Source organism: Rhynchophorus ferrugineus, unplaced genomic scaffold (genome assembly GCF_030347505.1).
Source record: "Rhynchophorus ferrugineus isolate W39M unplaced genomic scaffold, kcgeb_rfMv2 rfM3, whole genome shotgun sequence".
Classification (NCBI taxonomy): domain Eukaryota; kingdom Metazoa; phylum Arthropoda; class Insecta; order Coleoptera; family Curculionidae; genus Rhynchophorus; species Rhynchophorus ferrugineus.
The window spans coordinates 41,628,830-41,654,765 of NW_027472582.1; positions in this window are offsets into that span (position 1 = coordinate 41,628,830).

The window sequence follows — 25,936 nt, forward strand, 5'->3', positions numbered from 1 at the left end:
GAGATATGGACTATCGACATCTAACAATATTGGCTCTGCTTCTAACTTGGGCCAGAATTGTAAAATGGTCTTATGAGTTAGCGATTTCGCTCCAATTCACATTCTAAGTAATATTCGGCATGCTAATTACGTTGCCGATTGCCAAATTGCATTATCTCTTATAGTTTCCGAGATATGGACAATCGAAATTTTACACCTTAGAGTCTGTTTCTAACTGGGGTCAAAATTGTAAAATGGTCTTACGAATTAGCGATTTCGTTCCAATTCACATTCCAAGTAATATTCGGCATGCTAATTACGTTGCCGATTGCCAAATTGCATTATCTCTTATAGTTTCCGAGATATGGACTATCGACATCTGACAATATTGGCTCTGCTTCTAACTTGGGCCAGAATTGTAAAATGGTCTTATAAATTAGCGATTTCGCTCCAATTCGCATTCTAAGTAATATTCGGCATGCTAATTACGTTGCCGATTGCCAAATTGCATTATCTCTTATAGTTTCCGAGAAATGGACTATCGAAATTTTACACCTTAGAGTCTGTTTCTAACTGGGGTCAAAATTGTAAAATGGTCTTACGAATTAGCGATTTCGTTCCAATTCACATTCCAAGTAATATTCGGCATGCTAATTACGCTGCCGATTGCCAAATTGCATTATCTCTTGTAGTTTCCGAGATATGGACTATCGACATCTAACAATATTGGCTCTGCTTCTATCTTGGGCCAGAATTGTAAAATGGTCTTATGAATTAGCGATTTCGCTCCAATTCACATTCCAAGTAATATTCGGCATGCTAATTACGCTGCCGATTGCCAAATTGCATTATCTCTTATAGTTTCCGAGATATGGACTATCGACATCTAACAATATTGGCTCTGCTTCTAACTTGGGCCAGAATTGTAAAATGGTCTTATGAGTTAGCGATTTCGCTCCAATTCACATTCTAAGTAATATTCGGCATGCTAATTACGTTGCCGATTGCCAAATTGCATTATCTCTTATAGTTTCCGAGATATGGACAATCGAAATTTTACACCTTAGAGTCTGTTTCTAACTGGGGTCAAAATTGTAAAATGGTCTTACGAATTAGCGATTTCGTTCCAATTCACATTCCAAGTAATACTCGGCATGCTAATTACGTTGCGGATTGCCAAATTGCATTATCTCTTATAGTTTCCGAGATATGGACTATCGACATCTGAAAATATTGGCTCTGCTTCTAACTTGGGCCAGAATTGTAAAATGGTCTTATGAATTAGCGATTTCGCTCCAATTCACATTCTAAGTAATATTCGGCATCCTAATTACGTTGCCGATTGCCAAATTGCATTATCTCTTATAGTTTCCGAGATATGGACAATCGAAATTTTACACCTTAGAGTCTGTTTCTAACTGGGGTCAAAATTGTAAAATGTTCTTACGAATTAGCGATTTCGGTCCAATTCACATTCCAAGTAACATTCGGCATGCTATTTACGCTGCCGATTGAAAAATTGCATTATCTCTTATAGTTTCCGAGATATGGACTATCGACATCTGACAATATTGGCTCTGCTTCTAACTTGGGCCAGAATTGTAAAATGGTCTTATGAATTAGCGATTTCGCTCCAATTCACATTCTAAGTAATATTCGGCATCCTAATTACGTTGCCGATTGCCAAATTGCATTATCTCTTATAGTTTCCGAGATATGGACAATCGAAATTTTACACCTTAGAGTCGGTTTCTAACTGGGGTCAAAATTTTAAAATGGTCTTACGAATTAGCGATTTCGTTCCAATTCACATTCCAAGTAATATTCGGCATGCTAATTACGCTGCCGATTGCCAAATTGCATTATCACTAATAGTTTCCGAGATATGGACTATCGACATCTAACAAAATTGGCTCTGCTTCTAACTAGGGCCAGAATTGTAAAATGGTCTTACGAATTAACGATTTCGTTCCAATTCACATTCCAACTAATATTCGGCATGCTAATTACGTTGCCGATTGCCAAATTGCATTATCTCTTATAGTTTCCGAGATATGGACAATCGAAATTCTACACCTTAGAGTCTGTTTCTAACTGGGGTCAAAATTGTAAAATGGTCTTACGAATTAGCGATTTCGTTCCAATTCACATTCCAAGTAATATTCGGCATGCTAATTACGCTGCCGATTGCCAAATTGCATTATCTCTTATAGTTTCCGAGATATGGACTATCGACATCTAACAATATTGGCTCTGCTTCTAACTTGGGAAAGAATTGTAAAATGGTCTTATGAATTAGCGATTTCGCTCCAATTCACATTCCGAGTAATATTCGGCATGCTAATTACGCTGCCGATTGCCAAATTGCACTATCTCTTATAGTTTCCGAGATATGGACTATCGACATCTAACAATATTGGCTCTGCTTCTAACTTGGGCCAGAATTGTAAAATGGTCTTATGAGTTAGCGATTTCGCTCCAATTCACATTCTAAGTAATATTCGGCATGCTAATTACGTTGCCGATTGCCAAATTGCATTATCTCTTATAGTTTCCGAGATATGGACAATCGAAATTTTACACCTTAGAGTCTGTTTCTAACTGGGGTCAAAATTGTAAAATGGTCTTACGAATTAGCGATTTCGTTCCAATTCACATTCCAAGTAATATTCGGCATGCTAATTACGTTGCCGATTGCCAAATTGCATTATCTCTTATAGTTTCCGAGATATGGACTATCGACATCTGACAATATTGGCTCTGCTTCTAACTTGGGCCAGAATTGTAAAATGGTCTTATGAATTAGCGATTTCGCTCCAATTCGCATTCTAAGTAATATTCGGCATGCTAATTACGTTGCCGATTGCCAAATTGCATTATCTCTTATAGTTTCCGAGAAATGGACTATCGAAATTTTACACCTTAGAGTCTGTTTCTAACTGGGGTCAAAATTGTAAAATGGTCTTACGAATTAGCGATTTCGTTCCAATTCACATTCCAAGTAATATTCGGCATGCTAATTACGCTGCCGATTGCCAAATTGCATTATCTCTTGTAGTTTCCGAGATATGGACTATCGACATCTAACAATATTGGCTCTGCTTCTATCTTGGGCCAGAATTGTAAAATGGTCTTATGAATTAGCGATTTTGCTCCAATTCACATTCCAAGTAATATTCGGCATGCTAATTACGCTGCCGATTGCCAAATTGCATTATCTCTTATAGTTTCCGAGATATGGACTATCGACATCTAACAATATTGGCTCTGCTTCTAACTTGGGCCAGAATTGTAAAATGGTCTTATGAGTTAGCGATTTCGCTCCAATTCACATTCTAAGTAATATTCGGCATGCTAATTACGTTGCCGATTGCCAAATTGCATTATCTCTTATAGTTGCCGAGATATGGACAATCGAAATTTTACACCTTAGAGTCTGTTTCTAACTGGGGTCAAAATTGTAAAATGGTCTTACGAATTAGCGATTTCGTTCCAATTCACATTCCAAGTAATATTCGGCATGCTAATTACGTTGCCGATTGCCAAATTGCATTATCTCTTATAGTTTCCGAGATATGGACAACCGAAATTTTACACCTTAGAGTCTGTTTCTAACTGGGGTCAAAATTGAAAAATGGTCTTACGAATTAGCGATTTCGTTCCAATTCACATTCCAAGTAATATTCGGCATGCTAATTACGCTGCCGATTGCCAAATTGCATTATCTCTTATAGTTTCCGAGATATGGACTACCGAAATTTTACACCTTAGAGTCTGTTTCTAACTGGGGTCAAAATTGAAAAATGGTCTTACGAATTAGCGATTTCGTTCCAATTCACATTCCAAGTAATATTCGGCATGCTAATTACGCTGCCGATTGCCAAATTGCATTATCTCTTATAGTTTCCGAGATATGGACTATCGACATCTAACAATATTGGCTCTGCTTCTAACTTGGGCCAGAATTGTAAAATGGTCTTATGAGTTAGCGATTTCGCTCCAATTCACATTCTAAGTAATATTCGGCATGCTAATTACGTTGCCGATTGCCAAATTGCATTATCTCTTATAGTTTCCGAGATATGGACAATCGACATCTGAAAATATTGGCTCTGCTTCTAACTTGGGCCAGAATTATAAAATGGTCTTATGAATTAGCGATTTCGCTCCAATTCACATTCCAAGTAATATTCGGCATGCTAATTACGTTGCCGATTGCCAAATTGCATTATCTCTTATAGTTTCCGAGATATGGACTACCGAAATTTTACACCTTAGAGTCTGTTTCTAACTGGGGTCAAAATTGAAAAATGGTCTTACGAATTAGCGATTTCGTTCCAATTCACATTCCAAGTAATATTCGGCATGCTAATTACGCTGCCGATTGCCAAATTGCATTATCTCTTATAGTTTCCGAGATATGGACTATCGACATCTAACAATATTGGCTCTGCTTCTAACTTGGGCCAGAATTGTAAAATGGTCTTATGAGTTAGCGATTTCGCTCCAATTCACATTCTAAGTAATATTCGGCATGCTAATTACGTTGCCGATTGCCAAATTGCATTATCTCTTATAGTTTCCGAGATATGGACAATCGACATCTGAAAATATTGGCTCTGCTTCTAACTTGGGCCAGAATTGTAAAATGGTCTTATGAATTAACGATTTCGTTCCAATTCACATTCCAAGTAATATTCGGCATGCTAATTACGTTGCCGATTGCCAAATTGCATTATCTCTTATAGTTTCCGAGATATGGACTATCGACATCTGACAATATTGGCTCTGCTTCTAACTTGGGCCAGAATTGTAAAATGGTCTGATGAATTAGCGATTTCGCTCCAATTCACATTCCAAGTAATATTCGGCATGCTAATTGCGTTGCCGATTGCCAAATTGCATTATCTCTTATAGTTTCCGAGATATGGACTATCGAAATTTTACACCTTAGAGTCTGTTTCAAACTGGGGCCAGAATTGTAAAATGGTCTTACGAATTAGCGATTTCGTTCCAATTCACATTCCAAGTAATATTCGGCATGCTAATTACGTTGCCGATTGCCAAATTGCATTATCTCTTATAGTTTCCGAGATATGGACTATCGACATCTGACAATATTGGCTCTGCTACTAACTTGGGCCAGAAATGTAAAATGGTCTGATGAATTAGCGATTTCGCTCCAATTCACATTCCAAGTAATATTCGGCATGCTAATTACGTTGCCGATTGCCAAATTGCATTATCTCTTATAGTTTCCGAGATATGGACTATCGACATCTAACAATATTGGCTCTGCTTCTAACTAGGGCCAGAATTGTAAAATGGTCTTACGAATTAGCGATTTCGTTCCAATTCACATTCCAACTAATATTCGGCATGCTAATTACGCTGCCGATTGCCAAATTGCATTATCTCTTATAGTTTCCGAGATATGGACTATCGACATCTAACAATATTGGCTCTGCTTCTAACTTGGGAAAGAATTGTAAAATGGTCTTATGAATTAGCGATTTCGCTCCAATTCACATTCCGAGTAATATTCGGCATGCTAATTACGCTGCCGATTGCCAAATTGCACTATCTCTTATAGTTTCCGAGATATGGACTATCGACATCTAACAATATTGGCTCTGCTTCTAACTTGGGCCAGAATTGTAAAATGGTCTTATGAGTTAGCGATTTCGCTCCAATTCACATTCTAAGTAATATTCGGCATGCTAATTACGTTGCCGATTGCCAAATTGCATTATCTCTTATAGTTTCCGAGATATGGACAATCGAAATTTTACACCTTAGAGTCTGTTTCTAACTGGGGTCAAAATTGTAAAATGGTCTTACGAATTAGCGATTTCGTTCCAATTCACATTCCAAGTAATATTCGGCATGCTAATTACGTTGCCGATTGCCAAATTGCATTATCTCTTATAGTTTCCGAGATATGGACTATCGACATCTGACAATATTGGCTCTGCTTCTAACTTGGGCCAGAATTGTAAAATGGTCTTATAAATTAGCGATTTCGCTCCAATTCGCATTCTAAGTAATATTCGGCATGCTAATTACGTTGCCGATTGCCAAATTGCATTATCTCTTATAGTTTCCGAGAAATGGACTATCGAAATTTTACACCTTAGAGTCTGTTTCTAACTGGGGTCAAAATTGTAAAATGGTCTTACGAATTAGCGATTTCGTTCCAATTCACATTCCAAGTAATATTCGGCATGCTAATTACGCTGCCGATTGCCAAATTGCATTATCTCTTGTAGTTTCCGAGATATGGACTATCGACATCTAACAATATTGGCTCTGCTTCTATCTTGGGCCAGAATTGTAAAATGGTCTTATGAATTAGCGATTTCGCTCCAATTCACATTCCAAGTAATATTCGGCATGCTAATTACGCTGCCGATTGCCAAATTGCATTATCTCTTATAGTTTCCGAGATATGGACTATCGACATCTAACAATATTGGCTCTGCTTCTAACTTGGGCCAGAATTGTAAAATGGTCTTATGAGTTAGCGATTTCGCTCCAATTCACATTCTAAGTAATATTCGGCATGCTAATTACGTTGCCGATTGCCAAATTGCATTATCTCTTATAGTTTCCGAGATATGGACAATCGAAATTTTACACCTTAGAGTCTGTTTCTAACTGGGGTCAAAATTGTAAAATGGTCTTACGAATTAGCGATTTCGTTCCAATTCACATTCCAAGTAATACTCGGCATGCTAATTACGTTGCGGATTGCCGAATTGCATTATCTCTTATAGTTTCCGAGATATGGACTATCGACATCTGAAAATATTGGCTCTGCTTCTAACTTGGGCCAGAATTGTAAAATGGTCTTATGAATTAGCGATTTCGCTCCAATTCACATTCTAAGTAATATTCGGCATCCTAATTACGTTGCCGATTGCCAAATTGCATTATCTCTTATAGTTTCCGAGATATGGACAATCGAAATTTTACACCTTAGAGTCTGTTTCTAACTGGGGTCAAAATTGTAAAATGTTCTTACGAATTAGCGATTTCGGTCCAATTCACATTCCAAGTAACATTCGGCATGCTATTTACGCTGCCGATTGAAAAATTGCATTATCTCTTATAGTTTCCGAGATATGGACTATCGACATCTGACAATATTGGCTCTGCTTCTAACTTGGGCCAGAATTGTAAAATGGTCTTATGAATTAGCGATTTCGCTCCAATTCACATTCTAAGTAATATTCGGCATCCTAATTACGTTGCCGATTGCCAAATTGCATTATCTCTTATAGTTTCCGAGATATGGACAATCGAAATTTTACACCTTAGAGTCGGTTTCTAACTGGGGTCAAAATTTTAAAATGGTCTTACGAATTAGCGATTTCGTTCCAATTCACATTCCAAGTAATATTCGGCATGCTAATTACGCTGCCGATTGCCAAATTGCATTATCACTAATAGTTTCCGAGATATGGACTATCGACATCTAACAAAATTGGCTCTGCTTCTAACTAGGGCCAGAATTGTAAAATGGTCTTACGAATTAACGATTTCGTTCCAATTCACATTCCAACTAATATTCGGCATGCTAATTACGTTGCCGATTGCCAAATTGCATTATCTCTTATAGTTTCCGAGATATGGACAATCGAAATTCTACACCTTAGAGTCTGTTTCTAACTGGGGTCAAAATTGTAAAATGGTCTTACGAATTAGCGATTTCGTTCCAATTCACATTCCAAGTAATATTCGGCATGCTAATTACGCTGCCGATTGCCAAATTGCATTATCTCTTATAGTTTCCGAGATATGGACTATCGACATCTAACAATATTGGCTCTGCTTCTAACTTGGGAAAGAATTGTAAAATGGTCTTATGAATTAGCGATTTCGCTCCAATTCACATTCCGAGTAATATTCGGCATGCTAATTACGCTGCCGATTGCCAAATTGCACTATCTCTTATAGTTTCCGAGATATGGACTATCGACATCTAACAATATTGGCTCTGCTTCTAACTTGGGCCAGAATTGTAAAATGGTCTTATGAGTTAGCGATTTCGCTCCAATTCACATTCTAAGTAATATTCGGCATGCTAATTACGTTGCCGATTGCCAAATTGCATTATCTCTTATAGTTTCCGAGATATGGACAATCGAAATTTTACACCTTAGAGTCTGTTTCTAACTGGGGTCAAAATTGTAAAATGGTCTTACGAATTAGCGATTTCGTTCCAATTCACATTCCAAGTAATATTCGGCATGCTAATTACGTTGCCGATTGCCAAATTGCATTATCTCTTATAGTTTCCGAGATATGGACTATCGACATCTGACAATATTGGCTCTGCTTCTAACTTGGGCCAGAATTGTAAAATGGTCTTATGAATTAGCGATTTCGCTCCAATTCGCATTCTAAGTAATATTCGGCATGCTAATTACGTTGCCGATTGCCAAATTGCATTATCTCTTATAGTTTCCGAGAAATGGACTATCGAAATTTTACACCTTAGAGTCTGTTTCTAACTGGGGTCAAAATTGTAAAATGGTCTTACGAATTAGCGATTTCGTTCCAATTCACATTCCAAGTAATATTCGGCATGCTAATTACGCTGCCGATTGCCAAATTGCATTATCTCTTGTAGTTTCCGAGATATGGACTATCGACATCTAACAATATTGGCTCTGCTTCTATCTTGGGCCAGAATTGTAAAATGGTCTTATGAATTAGCGATTTCGCTCCAATTCACATTCCAAGTAATATTCGGCATGCTAATTACGCTGCCGATTGCCAAATTGCATTATCTCTTATAGTTTCCGAGATATGGACTATCGACATCTAACAATATTGGCTCTGCTTCTAACTTGGGCCAGAATTGTAAAATGGTCTTATGAGTTAGCGATTTCGCTCCAATTCACATTCTAAGTAATATTCGGCATGCTAATTACGTTGCCGGTTGCCAAATTGCATTATCTCTTATAGTTGCCGAGATATGGACAATCGAAATTTTACACCTTAGAGTCTGTTTCTAACTGGGGTCAAAATTGTAAAATGGTCTTACGAATTAGCGATTTCGTTCCAATTCACATTCCAAGTAATACTCGGCATGCTAATTACGTTGCGGATTGCCAAATTGCATTATCTCTTATAGTTTCCGAGATATGGACTATCGACATCTGAAAATATTGGCTCTGCTTCTAACTTGGGCCAGAATTGTAAAATGGTCTTATGAATTAGCGATTTCGCTCCAATTCACATTCTAAGTAATAATCGGCATCCTAATTACGTTGCCGATTGCCAAATTGCATTATCTCTTATAGTTTCCGAGATATGGACAATCGAAATTTTACACCTTAGAGTCTGTTTCTAACTGGGGTCAAAATTGTAAAATGTTCTTACGAATTAGCGATTTCGGTCCAATTCACATTCCAAGTAACATTCGGCATGCTATTTACGCTGCCGATTGCCAAATTGCATTATCTCTTATAGTTTCCGAGATATGGACTATCGACATCTGACAATATTGGCTCTGCTTCTAACTTGGGCCAGAATTGTAAAATGGTCTTATGAATTAGCGATTTCGCTCCAATTCACATTCTAAGTAATATTCGGCATCCTAATTACGTTGCCGATTGCCAAATTGCATTATCTCTTATAGTTTCCGAGATATGGACAATCGAAATTTTACACCTTAGAGTCGGTTTCTAACTGGGGTCAAAATTTTAAAATGGTCTTACGAATTAGCGATTTCGTTCCAATTCACATTCCAAGTAATATTCGGCATGCTAATTACGCTGCCGATTGCCAAATTGCATTATCACTAATAGTTTCCGAGATATGGACTATCGACATCTAACAAAATTGGCTCTGCTTCTAACTAGGGCCAGAATTGTAAAATGGTCTTACGAATTAACGATTTCGTTCCAATTCACATTCCAACTAATATTCGGCATGCTAATTACGTTGCCGATTGCCAAATTGCATTATCTCTTATAGTTTCCGAGATATGGACAATCGAAATTCTACACCTTAGAGTCTGTTTCTAACTGGGGTCAAAATTGTAAAATGGTCTTACGAATTAGCGATTTCGTTCCAATTCACATTCCAAGTAATATTCGGCATGCTAATTACGCTGCCGATTGCCAAATTGCATTATCTCTTATAGTTTCCGAGATATGGACTATCGACATCTAACAATATTGGCTCTGCTTCTAACTTGGGCCAGAATTGTAAAATTGTCTTATGAGTTAGCGATTTCACTCCAATTCACATTCTAAGTAATATTCGGCATGCTAATTACGTTGCCGATTGCCAAATTGCATTATCTCTTATAGTTTCCGAGATATGGACAATCGAAATTTTACACCTTAGAGTCTGTTTCTAACTGGGGTCCAAATTGTAAAATGGTCTTACGAATTAGTGATTTCGTTCCAATTCACATTCCAAGTAATACTCGGCATGCTAATTACGTTGCGGATTGCCAAATTGCATTATCTCTTATAGTTTCCGAGATATGGACTATCGACATCTGAAAATATTGGCTCTGCTTCTAACTTGGGCCAGAATTGTAAAATGGTCTTATGAATTAGCGATTTCGCTCCAATTCACATTCTAAGTAATATTCGGCATCCTAATTACGTTGCCGATTGCCAAATTGCATTATCTCTTATAGTTTCCGAGATATGGACAATCGAAATTTTACACCTTAGAGTCTGTTTCTAACTGGGGTCAAAATTGTAAAATGGTCTTACGAATTAGCGATTTCGGTCCAATTCACATTCCGAGTAATATTCGGCATGCTATTTACGCTGCCGATTGCCAAATTGCATTATCTCTTATAGTTTCCGAGATATGGACTATCGACATCTGACAATATTGGCTCTGCTTCTAACTTGGGCCAGAATTGTAAAATGGTCTTATGAATTAGCGATTTCGCTCCAATTCACATTCTAAGTAATATTCGGCATCCTAATTACGTTGCCGATTGCCAAGTTGCATTATCTCTTATAGTTTCCGAGATATGGACAATCGATATTTTACACCTTAGAGTCTGTTTCTAACTGGGGTCAAAATTGTAAAATGGTCTTACGAATTAGCGATTTCGTTCCAATTCACATTCCAAGTAATATTCGGCATGCTAATTACGCTGCCGATTGCCAAATTGCATTATCACTAATAGTTTCCGAGATATGGACTATCGACATCTAACAAAATTGGCTCTGCTTCTAACTTGGGCCAGAATTGTAAAATGGTCTTACGAATTAACGATTTCGTTCCAATTCACATTCCAACTAATATTCGGCATGCTAATTACGTTGCCGATTGCCAAATTGCATTATCTCTTATAGTTTCCGAGATATGGACAATCAAAATTCTACACCTTAGAGTCTGTTTCTAACTGGGGTCAAAATTGTAAAATGGTCTTACGAATTAGCGATTTCGTTCCAATTCACATTCCAAGTAATATTCGGCATGCTAATTACGTTGCCGATTGCCAAATTGCATTATCTCTTATAGTTTCCGAGATATGGACTATCGACATCTGACAATATTGGCTCTGCTTCTAACTTGGGCCAGAATTGTAAAATGGTCTTATGAATTAGCGATTTCGTTCCAATTCACATTCCAAGTAATATTCGGCATGCTAATTACGCTGCCGATTGCCAAATTGCATTATCTCTTATAGTTTCCGAGATATGGACTATCGACATCTAACAATATTGGCTCTGCTTCTAACTTGGGCCAGAATTGTAAAATGGTCTTATGAATTAGCGATTTCGCTCCAATTCACATTCCAAGTAATATTCTTCATGCTAATTACGCTGCCGATTGCCAAATTGCATTATCTCTTATAGTTTCCGAGATATGGACTATCGAAATTTTACACCTTAGAGTCTGTTTCTAACTGGGGTCAAAATTGTAAAATGGTCTTACGAATTAGCTATTTCGTTCCAATTCACATTCCAAGTAATATTCGGCATGCTAATTACGCTGCCGATTGCCAAATTGCATTATCTCTTATAGTTTCCGAGATATGTACTATCGACATCTAACAATATTGGCTCTGCTTCTAACTTGGGCCAGAATTGTAAAATGGTCTTATGAGTTAGCGATTTCACTCCAATTCACATTCTAAGTAATATTCGGCATGCTAATTACGTTGCCGATTGCCAAATTGCATTATCTCTTATAGTTTCCGAGATATGGACAATCGAAATTTTACACCTTAGAGTCTGTTTCTAACTGGGGTCAAAATTGTAAAATGGTCTTACGAATTAGCGATTTCGTTCCAATTCACATTCCAAGTAATACTCGGCATGCTAATTACGTTGCGGATTGCCAAATTGCATTATCTCTTATAGTTTCCGAGATATGGACTATCGACATCTGAAAATATTAGCTCTGCTTTTAACTTGTTCCAGAATTGTAAAATGGTCTTATGAATTAGCGATTTCGCTCCAATTCACATTCTAAGTAATATTCGGCATCCTAATTACGTTGCCGATTGCCAAATTCCATTATCTCTTATAGTTTCCGAGATATGGACAATCGAAATTTTACACCTTAGAGTCTGTTTCTAACTGGGGTCAAAATTGTAAAATGGTCTTACGAATTAGCGATTTCGTTCCAATTCACATTCCAAGTAATATTCGGCATGCTAATTACGCTGCCGATTGCCAAATTGCATTATCTCTTATAGTTTCCGAGATATGGACAATCGAAATTCTACACCTTAGAGTCTGTTTCTAACTGGTCAAAATTGTAAAATGGTCTTACGAATTAGCGATTTCGTTAAAATTCACATTCCAAGTAATATTCGGCATGCTAATTACGCTGCCGATTGCCAAATTGCATTATCACTAATAGTTTCCGAGATATGGACTATCGACATCTAACAAAATTGGCTCTGCTTCTAACTAGGGCCAGAATTGTAAAATGGTCTTACGAATTAACGATTTCGTTCCAATTCACATTCCAACTAATATTCGGCATGCTAATTACGTTGCCGATTGCCAAATTGCATTATCTCTTATAGTTTCCGAGATATGGACAATCGAAATTCTACACCTTAGAGTCTGTTTCTAACTGGGGTCAAAATTGTAAAATGGTCTTACGAATTAGCGATTTCGTTCCAATTCACATTCCAAGTAATATTCGGCATGCTAATTACGCTGCCGATTGCCAAATTGCATTATCTCTTATAGTTTCCGAGATATGGACTATCGACATCTAACAATATTGGCTCTGCTTCTAACTTGGGCCAGAATTGTAAAATTGTCTTATGAGTTAGCGATTTCACTCCAATTCACATTCTAAGTAATATTCGGCATGCTAATTACGTTGCCGATTGCCAAATTGCATTATCTCTTATAGTTTCCGAGATATGGACAATCGAAATTCTACACCTTAGAGTCTGTTTCTAACTGGGGTCAAAATTGTAAAATGGTCTTACGAATTAGCGATTTCGTTCCAATTCACATTCCAAGTAATATTCGGCATGCTAATTACGCTGCCGATTGCCAAATTGCATTATCACTAATAGTTTCCGAGATATGGACTATCGACATCTAACAAAATTGGCTCTGCTTCTAACTAGGGCCAGAATTGTAAAATGGTCTTACGAATTAACGATTTCGTTCCAATTCACATTCCAACTAATATTCGGCATGCTAATTACGTTGCCGATTGCCAAATTGCATTATCTCTTATAGTTTCCGAGATATGGACAATCGAAATTCTACACCTTAGAGTCTGTTTCTAACTGGGGTCAAAATTGTAAAATGGTCTTACGAATTAGCGATTTCGTTCCAATTCACATTCCAAGTAATATTCGGCATGCTAATTACGCTGCCGATTGCCAAATTGCATTATCTCTTATAGTTTCCGAGATATGGACTATCGACATCTAACAATATTGGCTCTGCTTCTAACTTGGGCCAGAATTGTAAAATTGTCTTATGAGTTAGCGATTTCACTCCAATTCACATTCTAAGTAATATTCGGCATGCTAATTACGTTGCCGATTGCCAAATTGCATTATCTCTTATAGTTTCCGAGATATGGACAATCGAAATTTTACACCTTAGAGTCTGTTTCTAACTGGGGTCAAAATTGTAAAATGGTCTTACGAATTAGCGATTTCGTTCCAATTCACATTCCAAGTAATACTCGGCATGCTAATTACGTTGCGGATTGCCAAATTGCATTATCTCTTATAGTTTCCGAGATATGGACTATCGACATCTGAAAATATTGGCTCTGCTTCTAACTTGGGCCAGAATTGTAAAATGGTCTTATGAATTAGCGATTTCGCTCCAATTCACATTCTAAGTAATATTCGGCATCCTAATTACGTTGCCGATTGCCAAATTGCATTATCTCTTATAGTTTCCGAGATATGGACAATCGAAATTTTACACCTTAGAGTCTGTTTCTAACTGGGGTCAAAATTGTAAAATGGTCTTACGAATTAGCGATTTCGGTCCAATTCACATTCCGAGTAATATTCGGCATGCTATTTACGCTGCCGATTGCCAAATTGCATTATCTCTTATAGTTTCCGAGATATGGACTATCGACATCTGACAATATTGGTTCTGCTTCTAACTTGGGCCAGAATTGTAAAATGGTCTTATGAATTAGCGATTTCGCTCCAATTCACATTCTAAGTAATATTCGGCATCCTAATTACGTTGCCGATTGCCAAGTTGCATTATCTCTTATAGTTTCCGAGATATGGACAATCGATATTTTACACCTTAGAGTCTGTTTCTAACTGGGGTCAAAATTGTAAAATGGTCTTACGAATTAGCGATTTCGTTCCAATTCACATTCCAAGTAATATTCGGCATGCTAATTACGCTGCCGATTGCCAAATTGCATTATCACTAATAGTTTCCGAGATATGGACTATCGACATCTAACAAAATTGGCTCTGCTTCTAACTTGGGCCAGAATTGTAAAATGGTCTTACGAATTAACGATTTCGTTCCAATTCACATTCCAACTAATATTCGGCATGCTAATTACGTTGCCGATTGCCAAATTGCATTATCTCTTATAGTTTCCGAGATATGGACAATCGAAATTCTACACCTTAGAGTCTGTTTCTAACTGGGGTCAAAATTGTAAAATGGTCTTACGAATTAGCGATTTCGTTCCAATTCACATTCCAAGTAATATTCGGCATGCTAATTACGTTGCCGATTGCCAAATTGCATTATCTCTTATAGTTTCCGAGATATGGACTATCGACATCTGACAATATTGGCTCTGCTTCTAACTTGGGCCAGAATTGTAAAATGGTCTTATGAATTAGCGATTTCGTTCCAATTCACATTCCAAGTAATATTCGGCATGCTAATTACGCTGCCGATTGCCAAATTGCATTATCTCTTATAGTTTCCGAGATATGGACTATCGACATCTAACAATATTGGCTCTGCTTCTAACTAGGGCCAGAATTGTAAAATGGTCTTATGAATTAGCGATTTCGCTCCAATTCACATTCCAAGTAATATTCTTCATGCTAATTACGCTGCCGATTGCCAAATTGCATTATCTCTTATAGTTTTCGAGATATGGACTATCGAAATTTTACACCTTAGAGTCTGTTTCTAACTGGGGTCAAAATTGTAAAATGGTCTTACGAATTAGCGATTTCGTTCCAATTCACATTCCAAGTAATATTCGGCATGCTAATTACGCTGCCGATTGCCAAATTGCATTATCTCTTATAGTTTCCGAGATATGGACTATCGACATCTAACAATATTGGCTCTGCTTCTAACTTGGGCCAGAATTGTAAAATGGTCTTATGAGTTAGCGATTTCACTCCAATTCACATTCTAAGTAATATTCGGCATGCTAATTACGTTGCCGATTGCCAAATTGCATTATCTCTTATAGTTTCCGAGATATGGACAATCGAAATTTTACACCTTAGAGTCTGTTTCTAACTGGGGTCAAAATTGTAAAATGGTCTTACGAATTAGCGATTTCGTTCCAATTCACATTCCAAGTAATACTCGGCATGCTAATTACGTTGCGGATTGCCAAATTGCATTATCTCTTATAGTTTCCGAGATATGGACTATCGATATCTGAAAATATTAGCTCTGCTTCTAACTTGTTCCAGAATTGTAAAATGGTCTTATGAATTAGCGATTTCGCTCCAATTCACATTCTAAGTAATATTCGGCATCCTAATTACGTTGCCGATTGCCAAATTGCATTATCTCTTATAGTTTCCGAGATATGGACAATCGAAATTTTACACCTTAGAGTCTGTTTCTAACTGGCGTCAAAATTGTAAAATGGTCTTACGAATTAGCGATTTCGGTCCAATTCACATTCCAAGTAATATTCGGCATGCTATTTACGCTGCCGATTGCCAAATTGCATTATCTCTTATAGTTTCCGAGATATGGACTATCGACATCTGACAATATTGGCTCTGCTTCTAACTTGGGCCAGAATTGTAAAATGGTCTTATGAATTAGCGATTTCGTTCCAATTCACATTCCAAGTAATATTCGGCATGCTAATTACGCTGCCGATTGCCAAATTGCATTATCTCTTATAGTTTCCGAGATATGGACAATCGAAATTTTACACCTTAGAATCTGTTTCTAACTGGGGTCAAAATTGTAAAATGGTCTTACGAATTAGCGATTTCGTTCCAATTCACATTCCAAGTAATACTCAGCATGCTATTTACGCTGCCGGTTGCCAAATTGCATTATCTCTTATAGTTTCCGAGATATGGACTATCGACATCTAACAATATAGGCTCTGCTTCTAACTTGGGCCAGAATTTTAAAATGGTCTTACGAATTAGCGATTTCGTTCCAATTCACATTCCAAGTAATATTCGGAATGCTAATTACGTTGCGGATTGCCAAATTGCATTATCTCTTATAGTTTCCGAGATATGGACTATCGACATCTGACAATATTGGCTCTGCTTCTAACTTGGGCCAGAATTGTAAAATGGTCTTATGAATTAGCGATTTCGCTCCAATTCACATTCCAAGTAATATTCGGCATGCTAATTACGTTGCCGATTGCAAAATTGCATTATCTCTTATAGTTTCCGAGATATGGACTATCGACATCTAACAATATTGGCTCTGCTTCTAACTAGGGCCAGAATTGTAAAATGGTCTTATGAATTAGCGATTTCGCTCCAATTCACAATCCAAGTAATATTCGGCATCCTAATTACGTTGCCGATTGCCAAATTGCATTATCTCTTATAGTTTCCGAGATATGGACTATCGACATCTAACAATATTGGCTCTGCTTCTAACTAGGGCCAGAATTGTAAAATGGTCTTATGAATTAGCGATTTCGCTCCAATTCACATTCCAAGTAATATTTGGCATGCTAATTACGTTGCCGATTGCCAAATTGCATTATCTCTTATAGTTTCCGAGATATGGACTATCGAAATTTTACACCTTAGAATCTGTTTCTAACTGGGGTCAAAATTGTAAAATGGTCTTACGAATTAGCGATTTCGTTCCAATTCACATTCCAAGTAATATTCGGCATTCTAATTACGCTGCCGATTGCCAAATTGCATTATCTCTTATAGTTTCCGAGATATGGACTATCGACATCTAACAATATTGGCTCTGCTTCTAACTTGGGAAAGAATTGTAAAATGGTCTTATGAATTAGCGATTTCGCTCCAATTCACATTCCGAGTAATATTCGGCATGCTAATTACGCTGCCGATTGCCAAATTGCACTATCTCTTATAGTTTCCGAGATATGAACTATCGACATCTAACAATATTGGCTCTGCTTCTAACTTGGGCCAGAATTGTAAAATGGTCTTATGAGTTAGCGATTTCGCTCCAATTCACATTCTAAGTAATATTCGGCATGCTAATTACGTTGCCGATTGCCAAATTGCATTATCTCTTATAGTTTCCGGGATATGGACAATCGAAATTTTACACCTTAGAGTCTGTTTCTAACTGGGGTCAAAATTGTAAAATGGTCTTACGAATTAGCGATTTCGTTCCAATTCACATTCCAAGTAATACTCGGCATGCTAATTACGTTGCGGATTGCCAAATTGCATTATCTCTTATAGTTTCCGAGATATGGACTATCGACATCTGAAAATATTAGCTCTGCTTCTAACTTGTTCCAGAATTGTAAAATGGTCTTATGAATTAGCGATTTCGCTCCAATTCACATTCTAAGTAATATTCGGCATCCTAATTACGTTGCCGATTGCCAAATTGCATTATCTCTTATAGTTTCCGAGATATGGACAATCGAAATTTTACACCTTAGAGTCTGTTTCTAACTGGCGTCAAAATTGTAAAATGGTCTTACGAATTAGCGATTTCGGTCCAATTCACATTCCAAGTAATATTCGGCATGCTATTTACGCTGCCGATTGCCAAATTGCATTATCTCTTATAGTTTCCGAGATATGGACTATCGACATCTGACAATATTGGCTCTGCTTCTAACTTGGGCCAGAATTGTAAAATGGTCTTATGAATTAGCGATTTCGTTCCAATTCACATTCCAAGTAATATTCGGCATGCTAATTACGCTGCCGATTGCCAAATTGCATTATCTCTTATAGTTTCCGAGATATGGACAATCGAAATTTTACACCTTAGAATCTGTTTCTAACTGGGGTCAATATTGTAAAATGGTCTTACGAATTAGCGATTTCGTTCCAATTCACATTCCAAGTAATACTCAGCATGCTATTTACGCTGCCGGTTGCCAAATTGCATTATCTCTTATAGTTTCCGAGATATGGACTATCGACATCTAACAATATAGGCTCTGCTTCTAACTTGGGCCAGAATTGTAAAATGGTCTTACGAATTAGCGATTTCGTTCCAATTCACATTCCAAGTAATATTCGGAATGCTAATTACGTTGCGGATTGCCAAATTGCATTATCTCTTATAGTTTCCGAGATATGGACTATCGACATCTGACAATATTGGCTCTGCTTCTAACTTGGGCTAGAATTGTAAAATGGTCTTATGAATTAGCGATTTCGCTCCAATTCACATTCCAAGTAATATTCGGCATGCTAATTACGTTGCCGATTGCAAAATTGCATTATCTCTTATAGTTTCCGAGATATGGACTATCGACATCTAACAATATTGGCTCTGCTTCTAACTAGGGCCAGAATTGTAAAATGGTCTTATGAATTCGCGATTTCGCTCCAATTCACATTCCAAGTAATATTCGGCATCCTAATTACGTTGCCGATTGCCAAATTGCATTATCTCGTATAGTTTCCGAGATATGGACTATCGACATCTAACAATATTGGCTCTGCTTCTAACTAGGGCCAGAATTGTAAAATGGTCTTATGAATTAGCGATTTCGCTCCAATTCACATTCCAAGTAATATTTGGCATGCTAATTACGTTGCCGATTGCCAAATTGCATTATCTCTTATAGTTTCCGAGATATGGACTATCGAAATTTTACACCTTAGAGTCTGTTTCTAACTGGGGTCAAAATTGTAAAATGGTCTTACGAATTAGCGATTTCGTTCCAATTCACATTCCAAGTAATATTCGGCATTCTAATTACGCTGCCGATTGCCAAATTGCATTATCTCTTATAATTTCCGAGATATGGACTATCGACATCTAACAATATTGGTTCTGCTTCTAACTTGGTAAAGAATTGTAAAATGGTCTTATGAATTAGCGATTTCGCTCCAATTCACATTCCGAGTAATATTCGGCATGCTAATTACGCTGCCGATTGCCAAATTGCACTATCTCTTATAGTTTCCGAGATATGAACTATCGACATCTAACAATATTGGCTCTGCTTCTAACTTGGGCCAGAATTGTAAAATGGTCTTATGAGTTAGCGATTTCGCTCCAATTCACATTCTAAGTAATATTCGGCATGCTAATTACGTTGCCGATTGCCAAATTGCATTATCTCTTATAGTTTCCGAGATATGGACTATCGAAATTTTACACCTTAGAGTCTGTTTCTAACTGGGGTCAAAATTGTAAAAAGGTCTTACGAATTAGCGATTTCGTTCCAATTCACATTCCAAGTAATATTCGGCATGCTAATTACGCTGCCGATAGCCAAATTGCATTATCTCTTATAGTTTCCGAGATATGGACTATCGACATCTAACAATATTGGCTCTGCTTCTAACTTGGGCCAGAATTGTAAAATGGTCTTATGAATTAGCGATTTCGCTCCAATTCACATTCCAAGTAATATTCGGCATGCTAATTGCGCTGCCGATTGCCAAATTGCATTATCTCTTATAGTTTCCGAGATATGGACTATCGACATCTAACAATATTGGCTCTGCTTCTAACTTGGGCCAGAATTGTAAAATGGTCTTATGAGTTAGCGATTTCGCTCCAATTCACATTCTAAGTAATATTCGGCATGCTAATTACGTTGCCGATTGCCAAATTGCATTATCTCTTATAGTTTCCGAGATATGGACAATCGAAATTTTACACCTTAGAGTCTGTTTCTAACTGGGGTCAAAATTGTAAAATGGTCTTACGAATTAGCGATTTCGTTCCAATTCACATTCCAAGTAATATTCGGCATGCTAATTACGCTGCCGATTGCCAAATTGCATTATCTCTTATAGTTTCCGAGATATGGACTATCGACATCTAACAATATTGGCTCTGCTTCTAACTTGGGCCAGAATTGTAAAATGGTCTTATGAAATAGCGATTTCGCTCCAATTCACATTCCAAGTAATATTCGGCATGCTAATTACGCTGCCGATTGCCAAATTGCATTATCTCTTATAGTTTCCGAGATATGGACTATCGACATCTAACAATATTGGCTCTGCTTCTAACTTGGGCCAGAATTGTAAAATGGTCTTATGAATTAGCGATTTCGCTCCAATTCACATTCTAAGTAATATTCGGCATCCTAATTACGTTGCCGATTGCCAAATTGCATTATCTCTTATAGTTTCCGAGATATGGACAATCGAAATTTTACACCTTAGAGTCGGTTTCTAACTGGGGTCAAAATTTTAAAATGGTCTTACGAATTAGCGATTTCGTTCCAATTCACATTCCAAGTAATATTCGGCATGCTAATTACGCTGCCGATTGCCAAATTGCATTATCACTAATAGTTTCCGAGATATGGACTATCGACTTCTAACAAAATTGGCTCTGCTTCTAACTAGGGCCAGAATTGTAAAATGGTCTTACGAATTAACGATTTCGTTCCAATTCACATTCCAACTAATATTCGGCATGCTAATTACGTTGCCGATTGCCAAATTGCATTATCTCTTATAGTTTCCGAGATATGGACAATCGAAATTCTACACCTTAGAGTCTGTTTCTAACTGGGGTCAAAATTGTAAAATGGTCTTACGAATTAGCGATTTCGTTCCAATTCACATTCCAAGTAATATTCGGCATGCTAATTACGCTGCCGATTGCCAAATTGCATTATCTCTTATAGTTTCCGAGATATGGACTATCGACATCTAACAATATTGGCTCTGCTTCTAACTTGGGCCAGAATTGTAAAATTGTCTTATGAGTTAGCGATTTCACTCCAATTCACATTCTAAGTAATATTCGGCATGCTAATTACGTTGCCGATTGCCAAATTGCATTATCTCTTATAGTTTCCGAGATATGGACAATCGAAATTTTACACCTTAGAGTCGGTTTCTAACTGGGGTCAAAATTTTAAAATGGTCTTACGAATTAGCGATTTCGTTCCAATTCACATTCCAAGTAATATTCGGCATGCTAATTACGCTGCCGATTGCCAAATTGCATTATCACTAATAGTTTCCGAGATATGGACTATCGACTTCTAACAAAATTGGCTCTGCTTCTAACTAGGGCCAGAATTGTAAAATGGTCTTACGAATTAACGATTTCGTTCCAATTCACATTCCAACTAATATTCGGCATGCTAATTACGTTGCCGATTGCCAAATTGCATTATCTCTTATAGTTTCCGAGATATGGACAATCGAAATTCTACACCTTAGAGTCTGTTTCTAACTGGGGTCAAAATTGTAAAATGGTCTTACGAATTAGCGATTTCGTTCCAATTCACATTCCAAGTAATATTCGGCATGCTAATTACGCTGCCGATTGCCAAATTGCATTATCTCTTATAGTTTCCGAGATATGGACTATCGACATCTAACAATATTGGCTCTGCTTCTAACTTGGGCCAGAATTGTAAAATTGTCTTATGAGTTAGCGATTTCACTCCAATTCACATTCTAAGTAATATTCGGCATGCTAATTACGTTGCCGATTGCCAAATTGCATTATCTCTTATAGTTTCCGAGATATGGACAATCGAAATTTTACACCTTAGAGTCTGTTTCTAACTGGGGTCCAAATTGTAAAATGGTCTTACGAATTAGCGATTTCGTTCCAATTCACATTCCAAGTAATACTCGGCATGCTAATTACGTTGCGGATTGCCAAATTGCATTATCTCTTATAGTTTCCGAGATATGGACTATCGACATCTGAAAATATTGGCTCTGCTTCTAACTTGGGCCAGAATTGTAAAATGGTCTTATGAATTAGCGATTTCGCTCCAATTCACATTCTAAGTAATATTCGGCATCCTAATTACGTTGCCGATTGCCAAATTGCATTATCTCTTATAGTTTCCGAGATATGGACAATCGAAATTTTACACCTTAGAGTCTGTTTCTAACTGGGGTCAAAATTGTAAAATGGTCTTACGAATTAGCGATTTCGGTCCAATTCACATTCCGAGTAATATTCGGCATGCTATTTACGCTGCCGATTGCCAAATTGCATTATCTCTTATAGTTTCCGAGATATGGACTATCGACATCTGACAATATTGGCTCTGCTTCTAACTTGGGCCAGAATTGTAAAATGGTCTTATGAATTAGCGATTTCGCTCCAATTCACATTCTAAGTAATATTCGGCATCCTAATTACGTTGCCGATTGCCAAGTTGCATTATCTCTTATAGTTTCCGAGATATGGACAATCGAAATTTTACACCTTAGAGTCGGTTTCTAACTGGGGTCAAAATTTTAAAATGGTCTTACGAATTAGCGATTTCGTTCCAATTCACATTCCAAGTAATATTCGGCATGCTAATTACGCTGCCGATTGCCAAATTGCATTATCACTAATAGTTTCCGAGATATGGACTATCGACATCTAACAAAATTGGCTCTGCTTCTAACTAGGGCCAGAATTGTAAAATGGTCTTACGAATTAACGATTTCGTTCCAATTCACATTCCAACTAATATTCGGCATGCTAATTACGTTGCCGATTGCCAAATTGCATTATCTCTTATAGTTTCCGAGATATGGACAATCGAAATTCTACACCTTAGAGTCTGTTTCTAACTGGGGTCAAAATTGTAAAATGGTCTTACGAATTAGCGATTTCGTTCCAATTCACATTCCAAGTAATATTCGGCATGCTAATTACGCTGCCGATTGCCAAATTGCATTATCTCTTATAGTTTCCGAGATATGGACTATCGACATCTAACAATATTGGCTCTGCTTCTAACTTGGGCCAGAATTGTAAAATTGTCTTATGAGTTAGCGATTTCACTCCAATTCACATTCTAAGTAATATTCGGCATGCTAATTACGTTGCCGATTGCCAAATTGCATTATCTCTTATAGTTTCCGAGATATGGACAATCGAAATTTTACACCTTAGAGTCTGTTTCTAACTGGGGTCCAAATTGTAAAATGGTCTTACGAATTAGCGATTTCGTTCCAATTCACATTCCAAGTAATACTCGGCATGCTAATTACGTTGCGGATTGCCAAATTGCATTATCTCTTATAGTTTCCGAGATATGGACTATCGACATCTGAAAATATTGGCTCTGCTTCTAACTTGGGCCAGAATTGTAAAATGGTCTTATGAATTAGCGATTTCGCTCCAATTCACATTCTAAGTAATATTCGGCATCCTAATTACGTTGCCGATTGCCAAATTGCATTATCTCTTATAGTTTCCGAGATATGGACAATCGAAATTTTACACCTTAGAGTCTGTTTCTAACTGGGGTCAAAATTGTAAAATGGTCTTACGAATTAGCGATTTCGGTCCAATTCACATTCCGAGTAATATTCGGCATGCTATTTACGCTGCCGATTGCCAAATTGCATTATCTCTTATAGTTTCCGAGATATGGACTATCGACATCTGACAATATTGGCTCTGCTTCTAACTTGGGCCAGAATTGTAAAATGGTCTTATGAATTAGCGATTTCGCTCCAATTCACATTCTAAGTAATATTCGGCATCCTAATTACGTTGCCGATTGCCAAGTTGCATTATCTCTTATAGTTTCCGAGATATGGACAATCGATATTTTACACCTTAGAGTCTGTTTCTAACTGGGGTCAAAATTGTAAAATGGTCTTACGAATTAGCGATTTCGTTCCAATTCACATTCCAAGTAATATTCGGCATGCTAATTACGCTGCCGATTGCCAAATTGCATTATCACTAATAGTTTCCGAGATATGGACTATCGACATCTAACAAAATTGGCTCTGCTTCTAACTTGGGCCAGAATTGTAAAATGGTCTTACGAATTAACGATTTCGTTCCAATTCACATTCCAACTAATATTCGGCATGCTAATTACGTTGCCGATTGCCAAATTGCATTATCTCTTATAGTTTCCGAGATATGGACAATCAAAATTCTACACCTTAGAGTCTGTTTCTAACTGGGGTCAAAATTGTAAAATGGTCTTACGAATTAGCGATTTCGTTCCAATTCACATTCCAAGTAATATTCGGCATGCTAATTTCGTTGCCGATTGCCAAATTGCATTATCTCTTATAGTTTCCGAGATATGGACTATCGACATCTGACAATATTGGCTCTGCTTCTAACTTGGGCCAGAATTGTAAAATGGTCTTATGAATTAGCGATTTCGTTCCAATTCACATTCCAAGTAATATTCGGCATGCTAATTACGCTGCCGATTGCCAAATTGCATTATCTCTTATAGTTTCCGAGATATGGACTATCGACATCTAACAATATTGGCTCTGCTTCTAACTTGGGCCAGAATTGTAAAATGGTCTTATGAATTAGCGATTTCGCTCCAATTCACATTCCAAGTAATATTCTTCATGCTAATTACGCTGCCGATTGCCAAATTGCATTATCTCTTATAGTTTCCGAGATATGGTCTATCGAAATTTTACACCTTAGAGTCTGTTTCTAACTGGGGTCAAAATTGTAAAATGGTCTTACGAATTAGCGATTTCGTTCCAATTCACATTCCAAGTAATATTCGGCATGCTAATTACGCTGCCGATTGCCAAATTGCATTATCTCTTATAGTTTCCGAGATATGTACAATCGACATCTAACAATATTGGCTCTGCTTCTAACTTGGGCCAGAATTGTAAAATGGTCTTATGAGTTAGCGATTTCGCTCCAATTCACATTCTAAGTAATATTCGGCATGCTAATTACGTTGCCGATTGCCAAATTGCATTATCTCTTATAGTTTCCGAGATATGGACTATCGAAATTTTACACCTTAGAGTCTGTTTCTAACTGGGGTCAAAATTGTAAAAAGGTCTTACGAATTAGCGATTTCGTTCCAATTCACATTCCAAGTAATATTCGGCATGCTAATTACGCTGCCGATAGCCAAATTGCATTATCTCTTATAGTTTCCGAGATATGGACTATCGACATCTAACAATATTGGCTCTGCTTTTAACTTGGGCCAGAATTGTAAAATGGTCTTATGAATTAGCGATTTCGCTCCAATTCACATTCCAAGTAATATTCGGCATGCTAATTGCGCTGCCGATTGCCAAATTGCATTATCTCTTATAGTTTCCGAGATATGGACTATCGACATCTAACAATATTGGCTCTGCTTCTAACTTGGGCCAGAATTGTAAAATGGTCTTATGAGTTAG